Source organism: Rhinatrema bivittatum, chromosome 1, assembly GCF_901001135.1.
Source record: "Rhinatrema bivittatum chromosome 1, aRhiBiv1.1, whole genome shotgun sequence".
Lineage (NCBI taxonomy): Eukaryota > Metazoa > Chordata > Amphibia > Gymnophiona > Rhinatrematidae > Rhinatrema > Rhinatrema bivittatum.
Genome location: NC_042615.1, coordinates 10,512,502 through 10,535,044, shown reverse-complemented (window position 1 = coordinate 10,535,044; position 22,543 = coordinate 10,512,502). Strand labels below are relative to the sequence as shown.

Genomic DNA, 22,543 nt, shown 5'->3' with positions numbered 1-22,543 from the left:
CCATATATCAGTACCTCGGCCATCCTTCTACTAGACTTCCACCTATACACTGGAAACACACTAACATCGGTCTCTTCCTACACCACACACTCCCCCTACCAATTAGATATGCTAATTTACCCTACTCCTACCCTCAAACACCTCCCCCACTACCACAAAAAACCTCTAACAACTATTCCTCCCCCCAACTCTAGATCACTTCTGGCAATCATGATATCCCCTCTCACTCAGTTCCTCGGCCTCACACTCATCAATTCTCAACCCTTAACAAAAAAAAAAAGAGAGAGACTCCCATCCTCAACGATGGACACCCAGCCCGATATATCCGCCATAACGGAAACATGGTTCAAACACCCTGATTTATTCCTCTTAAACCAACTTCCTACACGACTTTGACATCTCTCTCCCTAGGCGCGCACACACACAAAAAAAAAAGAGAGAGAGAGAAGTTGAGGCCTCCTACTGGCTGCCAAGAAAGAACTTAGTCTAATCTCTCAGACTGTCAACACCTCCCCTAAATTTGAAATTGGCCTTTTTAAATCAACCCAATTGCAAGTTTGCCTAGTCTATACCCCCCCCCAGGTCTTCATGATAACGCCTCCCCCCTCATCGAATTCATAGCTGACAATATAGATATTGACATCCCAACCATCATCTTCGGGAGACTAACCTCCACGTAGACACTATCCCCCTACCCCCCAATTGTGAAGCCTTTTTATCTTCCGTTAATGCCATGGGTTTTAAACAAATTATAACAACCTCCACTCTTGATTTGATCTTTATTAATTCACTCTTCCTCTCTGCCGACACTCCTACCTGCACCCCTGACTCCTGGTCTGACCACACACTCAAAAACCAACCTTACCATAAAAAAAACACAAACAAAAACAAAACAAAAAAAAACCAACCCACAACCAGTCCCCCACCCACACACAAAAATACTATATATTTTAGAAATCCCTGCACCAAGGATGACCTAATTCTCTCCCTCACGAAAAGCATTGATAAAATAGACCTGTCTAGCCCAGACTCGGCCCTCTCCTCTTGGAATATTACCACCAACACCATCGCTAACAAAATATTCCCATTAAAGTCTATAGAACTAAACCCTGCTCACAATACAAAAAAAACCATGGTCACTGCTGAACTAAAAAAAACAAACACGAACTAAGATCTAAAGAAAAGAAATGGCGCAAAGACCCTTCCTCCACCCTGCTGACTGCCTACAAATCAGCCCTTCACACCTATAGAACTTCTATACTTAATACAAAGACTTAGGCTCTCAAAATCCATAATTTTCAATATAATGCTAAAGCCCTCTTTTCATGTGTCTCCAATCTCACCAAAACTGCCTCACCATCCATCTCTGATGATGACACCAAAAGCAAAAGCGACGAACTTGCAGACTTTTTCCCAGGACAAATCTCCAAGCTTTTGCTACAATTTACACCCTCCACCCCACACTTCAACACCACCACCATAAACCCCAAGGCTACCCTTGAGGCCTTCGAAACCACATCCTCCTCCGAAATTGAATCTATCCTAAAGAAAATAAAACCTTCTTCGCACCCATCCGATACCACCCCCACAAAATCACTAACAACCATCCCAAACTTAATCACTAAACCCCTAGCGGAAATCAACTGCTCCCTCGCGCTAGGATACGTTCCTGCCGCACTGAAACAAGCCACCCTTAAACCTATACTGAAGAAGCCTAACCTTGACCCCTCAGATCCAGCAAACTATTGGCCAATCTCCAACCTTCCTTTCATAGCAAAACTCATGGAAAGAGTAGTCAACCTCCAACTCACTGATCATCTCAAAAAACACAAATCTCCTATTCCCGTCCCAATTTGGCTTCCGTAAATTTAACACTGAAACCCTCCTATTATCCCTCACAGATACTCTCCTCAAAGGATTAGATAAGGGCCAATCTTTCATGCTTGCATTACTAGATATATCAGCAGCATTTGACACTATCACTCACAACATGCTACTAAATCATCTCTCAGAAACTGGCATCACAGGAACCACCCACAGCTGGTTCAAATCCTACCTCAGACACTACAAGGTTAGAATAGATAATAAAGAATCTACACCCATTAACTTAACTTGGGGCGTCCCTCAAGGTTTATCCCTCTCCCAGACACTATTCAATATTACCTTCTACCCCTGTGCCAACTCCAAGGACCTAGGCCTTACCCACTTTATCTATGCGGACGACGTCCAAATCCTAATTCCCATTACAGAATCTATTCCCCTCTGCTCAATCAACCCAGCTTTTCCATCCACCAAATGCATCAAAACACTTCACAAAATCACACGCATCCGCCCACTGTCAGAGATCTAGGAGTCTCCCTAGATACACAACTAAGCTTCAAATCCCACATCAAATCGCTCCTAAAAGGGGGCTTCTATAAACTCCAAACCCTCAAAAAACTGAAGCCTCTCCTCCACGCACATGACTTCCGTACTGTTATGCAAACCACCATACTATCAAGACTTGATTATTGCAACTCACTGCTAATAGGCCTTCCTGCCTCCACAATCAAACCCCTCCAAATCTTACAAAACGCCATGGCTCGCATCCTTACAAACTCAAGAAAGACTGATCATATTACTCCCATACTTCAAGACCTCCACTGGCTCCCTATCACGTATCGCTCTCAATACAAAACACTCACTATCATACATAACACGCTATACAAAAATAATTCCCCATGGATCGAAGATATGCCACACTTCTGCCAGGCCAACCGCCCCACCAGAAACTCCCTTGCTGGCACCCTCCACACCCCTTCACTCAAAATTGCTCACCTCACAACCACCAGAGAGAGAGCCTTCTCCATTGCCGGCCCCACCCTCTGGAACTCCCTCCCCGCCGAGCTCCGACTAGAACCATCACTTAATTCAAAAAAGGAATCAAGACCTGGTTATTTAAACAGGCCTATCCCAACTCTTCACAATCCTAGTTCTGTGACTTCTCCGCAACACTTATTTCCCCAACCCCTGTACAGTTTCCCCCTGCCCCCCCCCACACACCTCCCCCCATCCAATAAGCAGCTTCCTTTTTACAGTTACCAACTCACCTTCCCACCGCTACCCTCAGCTCCCTTGTACAGTTCCACCCCCTCCCTCCTCCTCCTCCCCCTCATACTATTCCCCCTCCTCCCTGCCTTTTGTACAATAACATATAATGATCGCCTTATACCATGTATAGCACCCCCTCCCATCCTACACCAACTTACCCTGTATCCCCCTTCCCTATTTCTGCCCCCTGCATTCCCCTGCCGCCTATCGCATCTCTCATCCCCTCCTCCTCCGCCTCCCCTATGCGCTTCACCCCCCCACCCCCCGCCCTATCCCTCGCACTGTCTCCTCTTGTACATAATTAATTTTGTCTAATTTTATCTAATATTGTCTAATATGGTTTATTATATGTAATCTCGTTTTTTAACTGTGACGCACATTGGCTCTACAGTAAAGTTAACTTACCATTTACTATCTATCCTTCCTCCACCTATCATTGTAATTTCCTCTCTCAGTTAACTGTAAACCGACATGATGTTTTTTACGAATGCCGGTATATAAAAGTTATAAATAAATAAATCCCTCCCTCAAGATCTGGGATAACTGCCTCACCTCAATTAAACACCTTCGCACAAGCCTCAACCTTGCCCTTAACACATCCAAAAAACGGAACTCCTTATCTCACCTGACCACCACAACCCTACCCCTCCGGACCTTCCTGTAACTAGTTCCCAACATGTGAGAGACCTGGGTGTCATTTTAGACAATCATCTGAACCTAAAAAGATTCATTAGCACCACCATGAAGGACTGCTTCTACAAACTCCAAGTACTAAAAAAAATTAAGACCCCTCCTCCATTTCAACAACTTTCATACAGTCCTCCAAGCCACACATTTCTCTAAAATAGACTATTGCAATACCCTTCTCCTAGATCTTCCCGCAACCACAATCCAAGCTCTCCAAATGCTACAAAATGCTGCCGCCAGAATCCTCACCAATACCCGCAGAAAAGATCATATTACACCTATACTTAAGGACCTCCACTGGCTCCCTATGCGTTTTAGAATCCTCCACAAGAGTCTCTCTATCATTCATAAAACTCTTAATAACCAAAGTGCCCAATGGCTAAATAACTCCCTGCACTACAATTCATCGAATAGACCAACCAGATCCGCTTATAAAAGGTTCCCTCTATATTCTCTCCCCCAAACTTACCCATCACATTTCCACGAAAGAACGTGCATTGTCTATAGCCCTCTGACAATAGACACAAGAACACAACACCCAAACCTTTAAGAAAAAAATAAAAACTTGGCTATTCAAACAAGCCTTCACGTAACTCCTCCTTGCTACCCCTTTCTACTCGCCATGGCACTTAACCCTATCCCACCCATCTGTAGATTCCACAGTAATATGGTCCTCCCCTTAATCATACCTCACACTCCCCTTTCCCCCCAGCCCACTTTTCCATAACCTCCTGGCTTATTTATTCCTTAAGTTTGACCGTTAACTGTAAACACGTTGGGTCTGTTAGTCTCTTGCTTCTCTGTTCCTTTTACTACCAAGTTCCAGTACTCCCTGTTCCATGTAATTTCTATTTCTTTCCAATGTTAATTTTACACCTGCTCTATGTAAACCGATGTGATATGCAAATGAATGTCTGTATAAAAAAAAGTCTTAAATAAAGTAATTAATCTCCGGTGGCTGCTGACCTTGGTGTTGAATTGAAGTGAGGCATTAAGGATCAAGGTGATTTGCGACATGGCCTGGGAGGCTAAGCCTGCCGAAGGGGGTGGCCGTGGTAGAAATGGGGTTCCCCTGGGAGGTATTGCTGCCCTCAGGATGTCGCTGTCAGGGCCCCTGTCATCCTCAAATAGTGGATCTTGCAAGCCTGACCCCACTTCGGTGGCATGAGGCCAGAGAACACATCAGACGAGGACGAGGGACTGCCGGAGATCCCAGGAGAAGAGAGGTCTCCCTCAGAATCCATCACTAGACATTGTCTTTGTCGGCTGCATCTGTGTTGAGGCTGCCTGAACCTGATGAATGACAGGGGGACACGCTGGACGCGTTGGTGAGCCTCATCTTCAAGGCAGATACGTCTGTGCATCTATGCTCTGATGCTCCTGTGGTGCATCGGTATTCTTTTGATGCAGTGCGTCGACGCTTGATGCTGAAGGCGCATCTGCCGTTGCGTGCTTCAATGAAACAAGGGTTTGCTTCAGTGCCGGTTCCAATGGGCCAGGAGGGTCTGCAGAGGTGGCCCTACCATGAGGGCACTTTTGATTTTCAGTGTGGATCCGGAGAGAATCTGGTGGACACCTCTGAGGGGGCATAGAAACCCGATGCCGCTCCTCAGAATTAAGCGATGTGGGCAGCCCTCTGTCGCTAGGCCCAAGGGGACATACGGCCGCAGTCCCTACAGTTTGCCTGGTAATGATCTGGACCCAGACTAATAACATCGGCTGTGCCATCAGTGGCAGACATGATCTTGCCACAGTTGCAGAAGTTGAAGCCTGGTGGTCGAGGCATCTTAAGTTTGATAGTGTTTTGGGCTTTTTTCCCCCTCACAGAAACGCTTTCTCTCAGGAAGAAGAAAAGCTCCGCATACAGTTAGTCTCGCAGAAAAAAATGGTCTAAGGAGACTGAGAAAATACAAGCAGGAACTCCTCACTGACAAGTTAAGTGATCTTTGAGAGCTCCACCACCTAATGGCATGAAGGACGTCCCAGACAGCATGACTAATTCAAGCTGCTTATCTACAAGAAAATGATGCATATCCATGGTCTCAAAAAAAATTGATAATGCAAGAAAAATTATATACCGTAACCAAATATTTAATTCCTTAAGCTGATTTATATCTTGCTTACTTGTCCCAGTTTACATCTTGTGGAATATAAAAATAAAAATTCTATATTACCATTATAATACGAAGTCAAAACAAATTGCATGTTTAAGACATTCAAGTGTCCAAAACTTCTGGACTTTTTCTATATTTTGAAACTTTTTCTATATTTGAAAAAAATGGTACCCTCTTCTATTATTTTAAAAACAAATGAATATTTTATTTTGAAAAATTCATCGGTGTGCAAAAAATATGCACAGTAACAACCAATTTTTGCAAAGTTTCAAGATGCAAGAAACCAATCTTTCTATAAGCATGCATAAATTATGCACTCAATATTTTGCTTTTATTTTCTATGTAATACACTTTATGCCTACCCATAAATAAAGAGAATATCAAATGTTTATTAAAAAATCTCTAAATATTTGATTTAATAAGCAAAACTGCTGAGCTCAAATGGATTTTCTCTGAAGACAGAGCAATGAGCTACAGGGTTAGTCTCATAACAGCAGAGATTTTCAAAGCTTTTGGTTGGGTATTTCAAGCACACTACAGGATCTACTGCTCTTCAGTTTATTTTGAAGTTGATCTCCTCCCAACAGGAGGCAGGTAAGCTGTATGGCTCATTGCACTGCTGTCTGAAAACATTTATTACAGGTAAGGAATTTTACTTTCTCAGATAAGTGCAATAATCAATCTGGCCAGACTTAAGAAAAGTGTTTTCAAAATATGAAAAGGGAAGATGTGACAAGAAGAGATTCCAACAAGTATGACAACAAATAATATTCCTGTGGAGGGAGTCTTTACAGATTATAAAAAATACATGCAACACAGATAAGGAACAACTGCAAAATCAACAGAAATGGACAAGAGAAGGCACTGAATTCTACTAAACAAGCTTGGTTTAGGATGGAGTGTCAACCCAGAATCCCATCAGGAGATTATGATATCAATGAGTTAGTGACTTCAGAATGCATGGATTTCTCCATGTCACAGCTAAGTAATCTAGTCTGATGTGGTAAAGAGTCTGTCACCAAAACTTCCAGATCATAACAATAAAAACTGTAATCATCTACACAATTAAAAAAGGTAGTCTGTCACTAAAAGGGGATAAAAACACACCCAAAAACTAGGTGTACTTTCTGCAGGCTTTAATCTGCTCTAGATAGATCACAGCTCTTAAAGTTCAGTGAAGCAAGTGCAGCCTCTCCCTTATTCACGCAAGAACATAAGAAATTAATATACTGGTCAGACCAAGGGTCCAAAACCAGCATCCTGTTTCCAACAGTGGCCAATCCAGACTACAAGTACCTGGCAAGTACCCAAACACTAAGATCATCCCATGCTACTGATACCAGTAATAGCAGTGGCTATTCTCCAAGTCAACTTGATTAATAGTTAATGGACTTCTCCTCCAAGAACTTATCCAAACCTTTTTTAAAGCCAGCTTCACCAACTACATCCTCTGGCAACAAATTCCAGAGCTTAATTATGCGCTGAGTGAAAAAAACTTTCTCCAATTAGTTTTAAATTAATTACTTGCTAACTTCATGGAGTGCCCCCTAGTCCTATTATAGTGTTTCTCCGATAATAAGACAGGTCTTATATTCTTTTTTAACTCCGAAAAAATGGTTAGGGCTTATTTTAAGGGATATCTTATTTTTTTTCCATGATTGGTGAATGAAGGGAAGGCTAAGCCCAGCTCCTCTCATTCACCAATCAGATTCAATTTTCAGCCAAACCTTTCGGTTCAGCCTTCGTTATCGGCCTGCTGAGGGAAATTTTCCCACGGTTCGGGCCATTTTTAATCTAGTCTCCCCCTCCAAAACGAAGCCAGAAACCCGGGGGGGGGGGGGCGGGGACGACGACAGACAAGGGGATTGTAAAAAAAAAAAACAACAAAAAAACCCCACAACCCAAACCCACCCCCAACCCTTCAAATGTAGTTCATTGCAACCCTCCCAACCCCCCAAAAACTTGCCAAAATTCCCTGGTTGTCCAGGAAGGCTCCCGGGAGCGATCTACCGCTCTCAGGCCATCGGCTGCCAGTAATCAAAATGGCGCCGATGGCCCTTTACCCTTACCATGTGACAGGCTCTCTGTGTCATTTGCCGGCCTCTGTCACATGGTAGGAGCAATGGGCGGGTTTAAAATGAATTACATTTGAAGGGTTAGGGTGGGTTTGTTTGGGGTTTTTTTTTTGTTTTACAACCCCCCATCCTCCCCCTGGGTTTTGGGCAACTCTTGGGGTGCAACTGTGCATCTACCTATAACGAGGGCTTATATTTCAAGTCCTACTCCAAAAATCCTGAAAATCAAGCTAGGGCTTATTTTCAGGGTAGGGTTTATTATCGGGGAAACATGATATCAGAGAGTAAATAACTGATTTACATTAACTTGCTCAAGTCCTTTCGTGATTTTGTAGACTATTCCCCCCCCCCCCCCCCAGTCATCTTCTCCAAACTGAACAGCCCTAACTTCTTTAGCCTTTCCTCAGAGCAGCCATTCCATGCCCCTTATTTTGGTCGCTCTTCTCTGTATATCCTTTTTGAGATGTAGTGACCAGAACTGCACACAGTATTCAAGGTACGGTCTCACCATAGAGCAATTCAGGCATTATGACATCCTCAGTTTATTTTCCATTCCCTTAATTCCTATAATTGTTTGCTTTTTTTTTTTTGATTGCCACAGCACAATGGGCCGACTATTTCAATGTATTATCCACTATGACACCAAGATCTCTTTCCTGGGTGGTAACTCTTAAGTAGAGCCTGACATTGTAAATTGGTTAAAAGACAGGAAACAATCTACAAAGGACATCACATCCTATCCCATGACTTTAGTTCTCCTAGAAGCCTCTCATGTGGGTCTTTGTCAAACACCTAATGAAAACCCAGGTAGTTCACACCTTTGTCCAAATGTTTTATTCACATTCACCCCTTCAAACAAAATGTAGGAAATGTGAGGAAAGACTTCCCTTGGGTAAATCCATGCTGGCTGTGTCCCATCAAACCATATCTAAATGTTTTGTAATTTTTTATTTATGAATTTTCACAAATACTATTCCAAGAATATACACTTGAAAGACAATGCATATAACTAAGAGAATCATACAATAGTGAAGGAAAAGAAAAATACATAAATGTTACATGCTTCTCAAGTCCACAAAGTGGGGAATCCAATAATAATGCTCAGTAGCAAAATATCAAATCCTAATACCAGGAAAAAACTAGCTCATGGGGTAGCTTACAAAATTTAAGATGACTAACTGCTGGAATATTTATTTAGAATTTTTATATACCGACATTCTTGAAAAAATATCAAATCATATCGGTTTCCATTGTAACAGAACAATCGCAGCTATGGCGTTACATTGAAACAAATCGTCAAATAACAAATAACTATAAATAGAACAAGTCGTCAAAAAAAAAAACAACACATAAATAGAGCAGCAAAACAGTTGTAATAGGTGTTACATAAAACAAGGCGTCTAATAGGGTATTGCTATGAATCTGAGAAATAAATAGGGCGTGACGGGGGGCCCAAAGGATGTAAGTACATTGAAGTTTAAACCAGGGCAAATAAACATAGCATTAGTTACTAAGTGTGACAGTTGAGTGTTGGCTCATAAATAGTTTGGAAGGGGTTATCTTGGCAGGGAAGAAACAAGGGTGAAAGGGGACAAGGGGCGGGTGTCAAAGAGGAGAGGGAGGGCTAAGAGGATCAGGCTGAAGAAAGGAGGGAAGGAAGAGGAAGAAGAGGGGAGGGATGAGTGGCATTGAATCATGCTAAGGGGAACAAGCTAAGGTGGTTGTGCTCAACATGTAAAAACAGAGGACGAGCAAGGCTGATTTCCTACTTTCTTTGATAGAAAAGTTGACAATTGAGATGGCTGACAGAAAACATAGGAAACCCCAGACATTTTAACCACACGTTTACATGGAAATATGAGCAAAAAAAAAAAAGTTCCAAGTTCTAGAACCTTAGGCTTTATTAAAAGAAATTGATGCCTCTCTCTTCTGTGTGGACCTAGCCAGGGCAGGAAAAATGTGGACTTAAAGAAAGGATTCCATTCGATATTTGAAATATTTGAGAACCCATTCTCTGTCCGACTCAAGCAAAAAGGAGACAATTAATGTGGTTGGTATAGCCACATTTTCTTCAGAAGTTTCCAGTATTGTTGTAATATCCAGTTTAGATGTTTCTATTGGAGAGAGAACTTGCACATCATCCTTATCAGGAGGACTTTTCTTAAAAGATGGAATATAATATATCCTTGAAGTTAAGGGAAGAACCTGCTCAGGAAACTTAAGTATTTCCACTAGATACCTTTTCCACATATGCTTAGGAAGGACATGTGGTAGTAGATTTTCCATATTTTCTAATTTATATTGAAGAACCTGGTTTTGTTGTAAAGCTGAAGAGCTTTCAGATCTAACTTTAAGAGATTCCAAAAGCTCATTTTTCTCCTGATTCTCTCTCTACATTGTTTAGATGAAAGTCCAAATCTTTAACACTCAAAGAAAAGATTCATTTGAGCTATATTAGAATTTAAGGTTTGAATTGCTTCCCAAATCACCTCCAAATTGAACACAGCAGGCCTTACCAGCTCCACAGGATGAAATTGCAGAACTTCAGTCCAGCTTCCTCCAACCTGTTGCAGGGTAGCACGAACAGTGACTTTCCTGATTCAAAGATCTGCTGCACAACTGAGATGCTTTCCTGCAAACAAGATCAGTTGCCACCCAGATCCTCAAATCGGCTCCCGGTCTCGATACTGGGACTGCACACGCGCCTTTGCAGGATTGACAGGGGCAGTCTGCTCCTCAGGGGATAAAGATGCCAATAGCTCAGGGTTGGGATCAGACTCAACTTCCCCCGTCTCTTCTCCAGCGAGCTGACTCCCAGAGCAGGAGCTCCCCTTCGGACATGAGTGTCCATCAGGCCGGTCGGAGGAATAGAAGAGAGCAGCTGAGCTAAAACGCTCTCTCACCCTCGGCTTACGTGCAGAATGCAGAAGAAAGCTAACAAAAGGCAAAAAGAACACGCACAGCCCAAACGCTAGTGTGCCATCTTGGTTCCGATGTTTTGTGATTTTATTCTTTATAAGTTTCCACAATTTTTCCCAGCACTGAAGTCAGGTTCACTGTTCTACAGTTTCCTGGATCACCCCAGATCACCCCTAGATCCCTTTTTAAATATAGGGGTTACATTGGCCATCTTCCAATCTTCAGGTACATTGGATGATTTTAATGACAAGTTATAAATTTTTACTAATAGGTCTGAAATTTAATTTTTTTAGTTCCTTCAGAACCCTAGGATGTATACCATCCAGTCCAGGTTATTTACTACTCTTCAGTTTGTCAATCAGGCCTACCACATCTTCCAGATTCACAGTGATTTGGTTCAGTTCATCTGAATCATCACCCATGAAAACTTTCTCCAGAACAGGTATCTCTCCAATATCCTGAAGCAAAAAAATAGTTTAATCTTTCCACGATGGACTTATCTTCTCTAAGTAACCCTTTAACCCATTGATCATCCAACAGTCTGACTCCTTTGCAGGCTTTCTGCTTTGGATATTTAAAGAAGTATTTATTGTGAGTTTTTGCATCTATGGCCAACTTCTTTTCAAGTTTTCTCTTAGCCTGTCTTACATTTAAACTTGCCAATGCTTAGTCCTATTTTCTGCTGATGGATCCTTCTTCCAATTTTTGAATGAAGATCTTTTGGTTAAAATAGCCTCTTTCGGGAGGCCTTCCTGGTGCGAGTGAGATCTGGAGAGAGGACGAGGGGGACTACATCGGTGAGTCGCTGAACCCACCTCCCAAACCCTGACGTCATTGCCAGCTGACGGGGCTGTGCTACTTAAAGATCCGCACAGCGGCGCGCAGCCACCGGCACACCGAAGCCATACGCCAAAGGGGCGCGCCCCTGGAAGAAAATTTGTGGAGCGCTCCTTATGGGGAAGAAAAAGATTAAACCTAAAACATCTACTCCAGCCTCCAAGGAGATGAAAGGCCCTATGGACAGTCATTTGATCCGTAGGGGGGAGTCAGCTAACTGGGGAGATTGTTCAGGATTTATCCTTCTCTTCTGGGATGAGCGCTAGTCCCGTCCAGGACCAAAGATCCGTCAAAGACCACAGCAATATGGTGGTAAGTGTTTTAAATACCACCACTGTTGCTGAACTGCCAAAGCCAGCAGAGGGAGGTACCAGAGTTCTGGAAACTGTACCTTCTGCTGGAATAGTGGAAGGGGAAGCTGAACTGGCAGACTCTGATAACATCTCCCTGGCAGATATATGGAAGGCTGTAATGAAAATAGAGAAGAGACTCTCTCAATCCATGACCCAGTCCACTGTTTTTGCTGCTGAGATCAAAGGAAAGGTGGACGACCATGGGAAGAGGATAGAACAGTTGGAATCTGTAGACAAGATGAGTAATCAGATTACCTCTTTACAAGCTAGTGGGACTGCATTTATTAAGGACTCTTTAATGATTTATAGAAATCTTGAAATGGTGGAAAATAGTATTCGTAGTAGAAATTTAAGATTCTTAAATTTTCCATATACTAGATTGTTGTCAGCGCAAGAATTATTTAGGAAATACATTAAAGAGGTGTTGGGTATAAATAGTGAATTGATGATATCAAATATTTACTATATCTCCAGTTATAAGAGGGACGGGAAAGTAAATGAGGGTGGGATGGAGGAAATAATTGATAAAAGTCCCAACTTAACATTGTTTCTAGAAGCTTCTGGGGATGATATAACAACTAGAGCAACGTTAATAGTGGGTTTTGGATTAGAGATTGAAAAGAATCTTGTTCTACAGAAATATTTTAGGAATAAAAATTTCTTGTTCTGTGATAAAACAGTCCAAGTATTTCCCGATGTCTCAAGATCAACCCAGGCGAGGAGAAAGCAGTTTTTGGCAATGTGAGGAAGAGCTTTAGCCATTGGGGCTACATTCTTCCTAAAATTCCCATGCAAATGTATTATTACCTATCAAAAAAACAAATTTGTTTTTCTTCAACCCGATCACCTGGAGGTATTTCTTATAGATAAAGGGGGACCTGGGGTTCATGAGCAGCCTATATGATGGATAATTTAAATGGTCAAAAAGAGGATCCACTCATAGTTCTATGGATTAGACGTATTTCTTTTAAATATTTCTTTGAGAGGCTTCCCAGATAAAGTGGACTAAAAGTTGGGATAATATGTGAATTTAATTTTCCTGTATGCAATTTTTTCTTTTCTTAATTTGGATATGTATCCCATGTTTTCATGATTTCTTTCATTGTAAAATGTTATACAAATTTAATAAACTATAAATTAAAAAAAAAAAAAGCCTCTTTCACATCATCTTTTAATCATGCCTGTAATCATTTTGCCTTCCTTCCACCTTTCTTAATGCATGGAATACATCTGGTCTGTGCTTCCAGTATGTTTAAAAGAAAAGTCCATGCCTGTTGCACATGTTTTATCTTTGTAGCTTTACTTTTCAGTTTTTTTTCTAACTTATTTCTCTCATTTTGTCAAAATTTCCCATTTGAAAATTTAGCTCTAGAGCCCTGGATTTACACACTGTCCTCCTGCCACTCAATTCAAATTTGATCATATTATGATCACTATTGCCAAGCGCCCCACCACTGGTACCTCTCTCACCAAAACCTAAGCTCCACTGAGAATTAGATCTAAAATCACTCCCTCTCTCATTAGCTCCTGAACCAATTGCTCCATAACACTATCATTTATTCCATCCAGGAATATTCTTTCTAGCATGCCTTGATGTTTCACTTACCCAGTCAATACAGGAGTAATTGAAATCTCCCATTATTACTGCACTACCAGTTTGGTTAGCTTCCCTAATTTCTCATAGCATGTCACTGTCCATCTCACCATTTTGGCCAGGTGGACGGTAGTATACTCCTATCACTATTCTCTTCCTCACAAAAGGGATTTCTACCCATGAAGATTTGCTTGTTCATTTACTAATCATGCAGGATCTTTATCCTGTTGTACTCTATGCCATCTCAGACAAAGCGCCACCCTGCCACCAAAATGTCACTGCAATATATATTTTGTACTCCAGTATAGCACTATCCCATTGGTTATCCTCTTTCCACCATGTCTCTGCGATGCCAGTTAAGTCTGCCATCATTCACTGCTATACAATCTAATTCTCCCATCTTACTTCTTAGACTTCTGGCATTAGCAAACATTTCAAAGTGAGTTTTTTGTTTATATTTACATTCTGTTTTTCAATTGACAGGCATAAAGTGGAATCTTTTAGCTCAAGTGAATTTTTAATTATAGGCAATTGGACTAATTTTCTTATTATTGGAACCTCTCTTTTGGGATGCCCTAACTCTAATGCTTCATTAGTATCCTTTGAAGATACCTCCCTCTGAACCATTCGCTGCTGAGCGACTGTTGGCTTTCCCCTTTGTTCTAGTTTAAAAGCTGCTCGCTCTCCTTGTGGAAGACTTTCTGCAGTTTTTGTAGTGTTTTCTTCTATGTCCATCGCCATTGCTCTCCATTTTTTGTTTTGCTGTTCAAAGTCATATCCATAAGATGAAATTTAAGACAGCCAGGATGCCTTTTTCAAAAGTTATCTACATTGAAGGCAATATTAATGGCCCAAAGTACATCAAATTTGGGTGGATAAAGCAGGGCAGCACCAAGAGCAAACGGTAACTCGCATCTTACGCCACTTACCACATCACATGACCTTGGAATTCTTCAGTAATTCAGCCTCCAGTTGTAGTGGTTGTAAGTCTTATGGAACTAGAAAGCCTTAGAAAAATCATATCATATGTCACTACAAACTATACCTGCTCTAGGGTTCTCTTTGCCTTGTATTACAGTATCGTAGGTTTCTCTGGAGATTATTTTGGAGCGATCGAATTTTTGTTTGAAGGATTCAGTTAAAAGCTTTGAGGTGTTTATTCCTGTCTTGAGTCAGAACAAATTAGTTATGTAGCTTGGCTGTGCCTAATGGACTTTTATATGAAGGATGGAAACCAGACTTGCATCTCTTAGCTCATTTTTTTGTCTACAGATATTTGTAGTTATCCACCGTTTGAGACTGTAGAGTTTAAGAAGTCTTTCCATGGAGTGGTCCATTTTGAGTTTAAATGTAAGATGGCATGCATTGAGTTGGAAAATTGCTTTTACCCTTCAGTTCAAATTATGACGATATCATTGATAAACCACTCGGGAATATCTTTTACAACTAATATAAAAAGGTTGGACACTGTGGTTCAATTCTGGTGACCATTGGAGGTTCCAATATATATTACTAAAGTAGTAATGGATAAGAATGAATATATTAAAAAGAACACTCATGTTAATGGGATGAGGAGGACACCCCAGCAATAGGTTTTTCTTTGCTGCCAACAGCATTTAAATGAAACACTAGTGAAACAGCTAAAAGGAAAACACAACCCCATCAATGACTGGGACAAAAACAGAGGCACCTCATGTAACAGTTGTGTAGAACAGGGGTATGCTCAAACTAGTCTTTGGGCACCACCCACGCCCTGTCAGGTTTTTAGCATCTGCCTAATGAGATTTGCATGTACCAGATGTTGCAAAACCTTTGCCTTCCCCATTGAAGTAGCAACCAAAAATCTGATAGAAACATGCAATATACCATTTTAATCAACATTCTAAATGGAATTAAACATACCATATATAAATGGGCTCTGACCGACGGCCCACAAATGCGCAGTAAAGAGGAGAGAGTGAGCTGAGGGGAGGGGGAGGGGGAAAGTGAGAGGGAGGGAGGAGAGAGAGTGAGCTGAGGGGAGGGGGAGGGAGACTAGAGGGGGGAGGTGAGAGGGAGGGAGGGAGTGGGAAGGAAATGGACCGAAAAAATTTTTTTTTAATGTAGCCCGTTGTTACGGGCTTAACGGCTAGTACCATATAATTAACAGTTAGTGCGCCCACCGTCAGCTTGCAAAACAGCTTTACAACTAGCAGAGTTGTACCCAACTAATTCTGAAATAAATCTGTATCATTTTCCAAATGTAATAAGATTAATTCCCACTTCAGATACAAAGTTTCAGTGGAATAATGCCCCTGACCACTTTCCTTCAATATTAAATTCTCCACCTCATCCTTAATGTCACCTATGTTTTTGGTAGCATTCAAGTCTGGAGAGTTCCCTGGCCAAACGTCATTACCCTAAAAATCAATGCCATTTTCTTTAAGCAGCTGTTTGTATGACATTGGTTCGTATGCATGGCGCCTTATCCTAGACAAAAGTAGCTTTGCCTACTACCAAAACATTTTCTGTATCACTCAAAAATGGGATAACATTTTTTGGCTAAAATTGTATTCCAAAAATAAACACCATCCCAAGATTCCCCACAACATTTTCTTTGCTGTGAACATGAAAAAAAGGCCAATACAAGCAGGGTTTCTGACTATTGGAGAATAATGTTCCTTGTTGCTAATTTCAAAGTTTTTTTTTATTGACAATTTTTATTAGTAATAAATCTATAAACAGTCAACAGATAGTAATTTAAACATGTAAAGTTACAAACTTAAGATAACATCTTTGAATTATCTCTAATGGAAAAATACAGGCTGTAGGTACTATACATCAAAAGCTTGCCACCCCCATGACACCCCCTCTTCCTCCCTACCCCTCCCAGCCCATCTACCCACTTTACAAATACCCTCTCTCTCCAAGCCTCCGCCAATACAGGGGGACATCTTCCCTATCTTTTTTTTTTTTTTTTTTTTGCAAAATCGTTTTTTATTGTGAAGACATACAATATCTCAGTTACAGAAAACATAGCGCTAAACACTATCAATACGGTAACCAGTGTGACAGAAAGGTTGTGCAAGTCTTCATTTCATTATTTATTTATTCCACATCCCCCACCCCTTTATGCTATTAAGAATCCCAGCAAATCGGACTCATAAACCCCCAGACGCTCCAGCCACATCACTCAATACCCATTCAAACACCATTCACACCACCCCCAATGATAACCGCTCCCCTCCCCCCAATCCCGCCCAGAAGCCCCAAGACTCATAACCAAAAAGCGGGCATGGATGAAGATAAACAATATAATAGACTTAAATTGTAGAGCCAGAAGAAGCAATAGAGTACCAACATGTACGATATCCTGCTGTGAGCAAATGACCTTGAAAAACGGGCAAAAGAAGAGAATAATATTGCGCCCAACAGTCAGCGCATTTTGTATCGGTGTTCTTAGGCAAAGTAGTAAAGTCCATCCTCTCCAGCAGCATGTCCATCATACGTGGATGCCAGGCCTTAATGGATGGCTTTAGCAAGGGATCAGTCCAGTCAGTCAGTATCACTCGACAGGCTAACAAAAGCACAATCCTGCTGAAACAATCCTGGGCCCCAGTGCATTTTGTAGGCAGCGCCTGTGGCCCAGCCAGGAGGAGCGCTGCTGACAGTGTAAGAAGTAGCTGAATACATTTAGCAATACAGTCCATAACCTGATCCCAAAAAACTTGCAGGGAGGAGCACAATATCAACCGATGAAGCATAGGTGGATAATCCTAAAGTGTAAGTCACGCAGACCTCCATCTTTCAGGCGCTTGTGTAGAGAAGTAAAGCAGGAATTGAGGGAGGTGACCACTATATCCATTACACACCATGGCTCCCAATAGGTGGCCAGAAGATAGAGGTGCATGGCGGGCAGTAAGCTTTTTATCAGTCCACTCCAGCCTTTTATAGCATTATGAGAATATGCAACTTGAAACAAAGTATTAGCAAAAGCGCTTTCCTTCAAGATCTCCGCCGGCTGCCAATGAAAGGTTTGCAAATAATGTCGCGCTTGAAGATAAGCGAAAAAAAACTTAGGTCATAACTGATCATTTTTAACCATAGTCTCAAATCATAATACTTGAGGGGTATCTTCCTCAAAGTAATGAAAAGCATACATGAGACCCCGATGGGCCCACATCTGAAAAACCCCATTGGCACCCACACCCGGCTGAAAATCACAATTACCCACTAACGGGGTTAACAATGAGAAAGGGCTAGATAGATGATAAAAGATTACGTATCCATCTCCAAGCCCATCTACAAGGTTGCAACAAGCATTTGGGGACAGCCAGCTGTTGTAACTTGCCTGCAGGAGCTTGCACTAAGTAGAGGGGAGACCAAGGTTAAGTCATGTGAGTGAGCAGCCCCTCCTCACAATAAGTATAATTATCAATAAACCATTCTCCAATAAATCACATCTGACAGGCAACATTGTATATATGAAAATCTGGCAGTCCCATCCCTCCCTGTGTCTTGGGATACATCAAAGTTTGATATTTAATCAAAGCACGCTTACCCACCCACAAAAATTTAACCATCCCAACTTGTAATTTCTTAAGATCATGAGTAGTAAGCCAAATTGGAAGCATATGAAGCTTATATAGCAATTTAGGAACAATCAACATCTTTATTAGCACACAACGCCCGGAAAAAGTGAAAGGGAGAGACTGCCAGGCCTGCAACTGTTGCCTAAGGTTAACCAAGGCTTCCCGGATATTGAGCTCATATAATTGATCCAAACCTCCAAATATTTCAACTTCCCGGAGGCCCATGTGAAGGGAAAGGAACCAGACCAGGATGCAGGGAGGTAGGAATTTAAGGCTAAAGCTTCGGACTTGGAAAAATTAATAGGAAGGCCCGCGATTTCTTTAAACTGTGTGAAAATGGAAAGTATGACCGGCACACTCTGCCAAGGCCGGCCTACAAATAATAGAATGTCGTTGGCAAACAAAGCTAGTTTAACGAGGTGCCCCCCCCCAAACTAAGCCCCCAGAATCCAGCAGCACGGTGGAGCTTTTCCGCTAAAGGCTCAATTGCTAATACGAATAGTAAAGGAGAGAGCGGGCAGCCTTGATGCACCCCACATTTTAAAGGGAAGGAGGCCGTCAATGTAGAGATTACTTACCTGATAATCTTGTTTTCCTTAGTGTATGCAGATGGACTCAAAAAAGTGGGTATAGTGTGCTCGTGCTAGCAATTGGAGACTGATCTGACGTCAGCACGGGTACATATACCCCCGCAGGAAGTGCAGCAATTCAGTAATCTTCCTTGCAAAAAGCTGTAGCTGACCGATCGATTAAATGAACAGGATTACCCTGACTGATTGATAGTAGCTGGAGACCACCAGTGTTCTCAACCGGAAGGCGTCGACACCCGGCAGGGTGGATGCCCTATATAAGAAAACATGGCTCACCGTGAGTCTGTGAATCCCCATGTATACCGGCAGCTGGGCGGGATGCTGAATCCATCTGCATACACTAAGGAAAACTAGATTATCAGGTAAGTAATCTCTACATTTCCTAGCGTGTAGCAGATGGACTCAAAACAAGTGGGATGTACAAAAGCTACTCCCGGACTGGGTGGGAGGCTGCCCGAGGTCCGTTCAGGATTGCCCTCGCAAATGCTATGTCCTCCCTGGCCTGGACATCCAGACGATAGAATCTGGAGAAGGTATGGAGGGAGGACCACGTCGCCGCTCTACATATTTCTGCAGGCGACAGCATCCTAGTTTCTGCCCAAGAGGCCGCTTGCGCTCTGGTAGAGTGAGCCTTGACCCGTAGAGGCGGTGGTTTTCCCGCTTCTACGTAGGCTGCCTTCATAACTTCTTTGATCCAGCGGGAGATGGTTGCCCGTGAGGCCGCTTCCCCTTGCTTCTTCCCGCTGTGAAGGATGAACAGGTGGTCCGTCTTTCGTACTGCTTCTGACATTTCCAGGTATCTGGACAGCAGCCTGCCGATGTCGAGATGGCGTAGTATTAGATCTTCTTCAGACTTCTTCAAACCTTCCATGGTAGGCAAGGATATGGTTTGGTTGAGATGGAAGTGTGAGACTACTTTGGGTAAGAAGGAAGGAACCGTGCAAAGATGGATAGCCTCTGGAGTGATTCTGAGAAACTGATCACGGCAGGACAGCGCTAGTAGCTCTGAGATGCGGCGTGCTGAGCATACAGCCAGCAGGAACACCATCTTCAAGGTTAACAAACGGAGGGACAGGCCTCGAAGTGGTCTGAAGGCAGATCCCGCTAGAAATTCCAAAACTAGGTTGAGGTTCCACAGGGGCACTGGCCACTTCAGTGGCGGGCGAATGTATTTGACTCCTTTCAAGAAACGTGAAACGTCTGGGTGTGTGGCGATGCTGTTGCCGTCACTCCGGGGACCGTAGCAGGATAGCGCTGCCACTTGAACCTTGATGGAATTGAGGGACAGACCCTTCTGAAGGCCATCTTGCAGGAAATCCAAAATGATAGGGATTTTAGCGGCATGTGGATTGGTGCTGTGAGTTTCGCACCAGGCTTCAAATACTCTCCAGATCCTTATATATGTTAGTGCTGTGGATAACTTGCGTGCTCGGAGGAGTGTATCTATTACCGGCCCCGAGTATCCTCTTTTCTTCAGTCTAGCCCTCTCAATGGCCAGACCGTAAGAGAGAATTGAGCTGGATCTTCGTGGAGGATGGGACCTTGCCGCAGCAGGCCCCTGTGTGGAGGCAGGGGAAAATGGAGTCCCTGCCAGTAGTCTTCTCATGTCTGCGTACCAGGGTCTTCTTGGCCAGTCCGGGGCCATTAGAAGAACTAGGCCTCTGTGCCGCTGAATCTTGTGTATAATGGCACCCAGCAGGGGCCATGGAGGAAAGGCATATAAGCAGGATCCCCTGAGGCCATGGCTGTACCAGGGCATCGATCCCCTGGGATAGCAGATCCCGCCTGCGGCTGAAATATCTGGGTACTTGAGCGTTGGACCTGTTCGCTAGTAGGTCCATGCCCGGCGTCCCCCACTGATCCACAATCTGGAAAACTGTGGGCGACAGCTGCCATTCCCCTGGATTTAGGCTTTCTCTGCTGAGGAAGTCTGCCGTGGTGTTGTCCTTCCCGGCGATGTGGACGGCGGAGATGTCCTGGAGATTTGCTTCCGCCCAAGTCATCAGGGGGGGCTATTTCTAGGGATACCTGTTGGCTTCTGGTTCTGCCCTGTCTGTTGATGTATGCCACCGTGGTGGCGTTGTCCGACATCACTGACCGCTCTGTTTCGAAGTCTGTGGGCAAATCGCAGGCACGCTATCCTGACTGCCCGTGCCTCTAGTCGGTTGATGTTCCACCCCAACTCTTCTCTGTTCCACCGCCCTTGGGCGGTGAGTTCTTCGCAGTGTGCTCCCCATCCGTTCAGGCTGGCATCTGTAGTGAGCAGGGTCCAGGTTGGGGAGGACATTCTTGACCCCCGGCTCATGTGGCCGGGCTGCAACCACCACCGTATCTGATTCCGCACTCTGGCTGGGAGAGCTAGGTGTACGGTGTAGTTCTGTGATCATGGGCTCCACCGAGATAGGAGGGCGCATTGTAATGGTCTCATATGAGCCCGCGCCCATGGTATCACCTCCAGCGTGGATGCCGAGGGACCTGTAGGTAATCCCAAGCTGTGGGCCGGGTGGCGCTCAGCAGGACCTGCAGACGATTCTGGAGCTTTGCTCTCCTCTTGGCGGTCAGACTGACCTTGTTTTCCGGGGTGTCGAATCGGACTCCTAGGTATTCCAGCGACTGAGAAGGCTGTAGGGAACTCATGTTCAAGTTTACTACCCATCCTAGGCTTTCCAGAAGAGATATAACTGTTGGTTGCCTGGTGGCTCTCCTCCGGGGACTTTGCCCTGATCAGCCAATCGTCCAGGTAGGGATGGACGAGGATTCCTTCCTTCCTGAGTGACACCGCCACTACTACTATGACCTTGGTAAAGGTTCGCAGCGTGGTGGCTAACCCGAAGGGTAAAACTCGGAACTGGAAGTGTTGATTCAGGACTTTGAAGCATAAATAGCGCTGGTGATCCCGATGGATTGGGATATGCAAGTAGGCTTCTGACAGATCTAGGGATGTGAGAAACTCCCCTGGCTGTACTGCATTCTTGACAGACTGCAGAGTTTCCATGCGAAAGCTGGGGACCCGTAGGTGCCGGTTGACTGACTTGAGGTCCAGGACGGGCCTGAAAGTGCCCTCCTTCTTGGGTACTATGAAATAAATGGAATAATGCCCAGAATTTTCCTCCCATGCAGGTACTGGGATTATGGCTTGTAGGGATAGGAGCCTCCGCAAGGTAACTTCTAGTGCCGCCCTCTTGAGGGGTGAACAAGGAGATTCCACAAACTTGTCCGGTGGGAGCTGAAGAAAGTCCAGGTAATACCCATCTCGGATGATGGCGAGGACCCACTGGTCCGAGATAATCTCGACCCACCTGCGGTAGGGGGGTAGGGAGGTTTTAGGATCGGTCAAAAGAAACAGAATATCGTCTGCGAAAGCCGCATATTTAAACGTTTGAGATTGAAATCTGATTCCTTTAACATCCCTAGCCACCTGAATGGCCAAAAGAAGGGGCTCTAATTGAAGTAAAAACAACAACGGGGAAAGTGGACACCCCTGCCTAGTTCCCCGATGGATGGAAAAACTATCCGAGCATGACTGATTGACCAATATGCTCGCCACTGGGTCTTGATACAACAGGCTAATCGCCCCCTGAAACCAGCCTGTGATATTCATCTCATTCAAAATGTGAAATAAGTAAGGCCATTCCACCCTATCAAAGGCCTTTGCTGCGTCAAAACTTAATGGCCAAATACGGCACTCAAAAATGAGTGCTTAAGGCAATGGC

At 43.5% G+C, this 22,543-nt stretch overlaps 1 protein-coding gene across 8 annotated transcripts in view; it reads right to left on the bottom strand.

Annotated features, from left to right (window-relative positions):
- ADAD1 (adenosine deaminase domain containing 1) overlaps positions 1 to 22,543 on the bottom strand; it is a 551,435-nt gene that overhangs the window by 487,629 nt on the left and 41,263 nt on the right. The gene's annotated exons all lie outside the window — the stretch shown is intronic.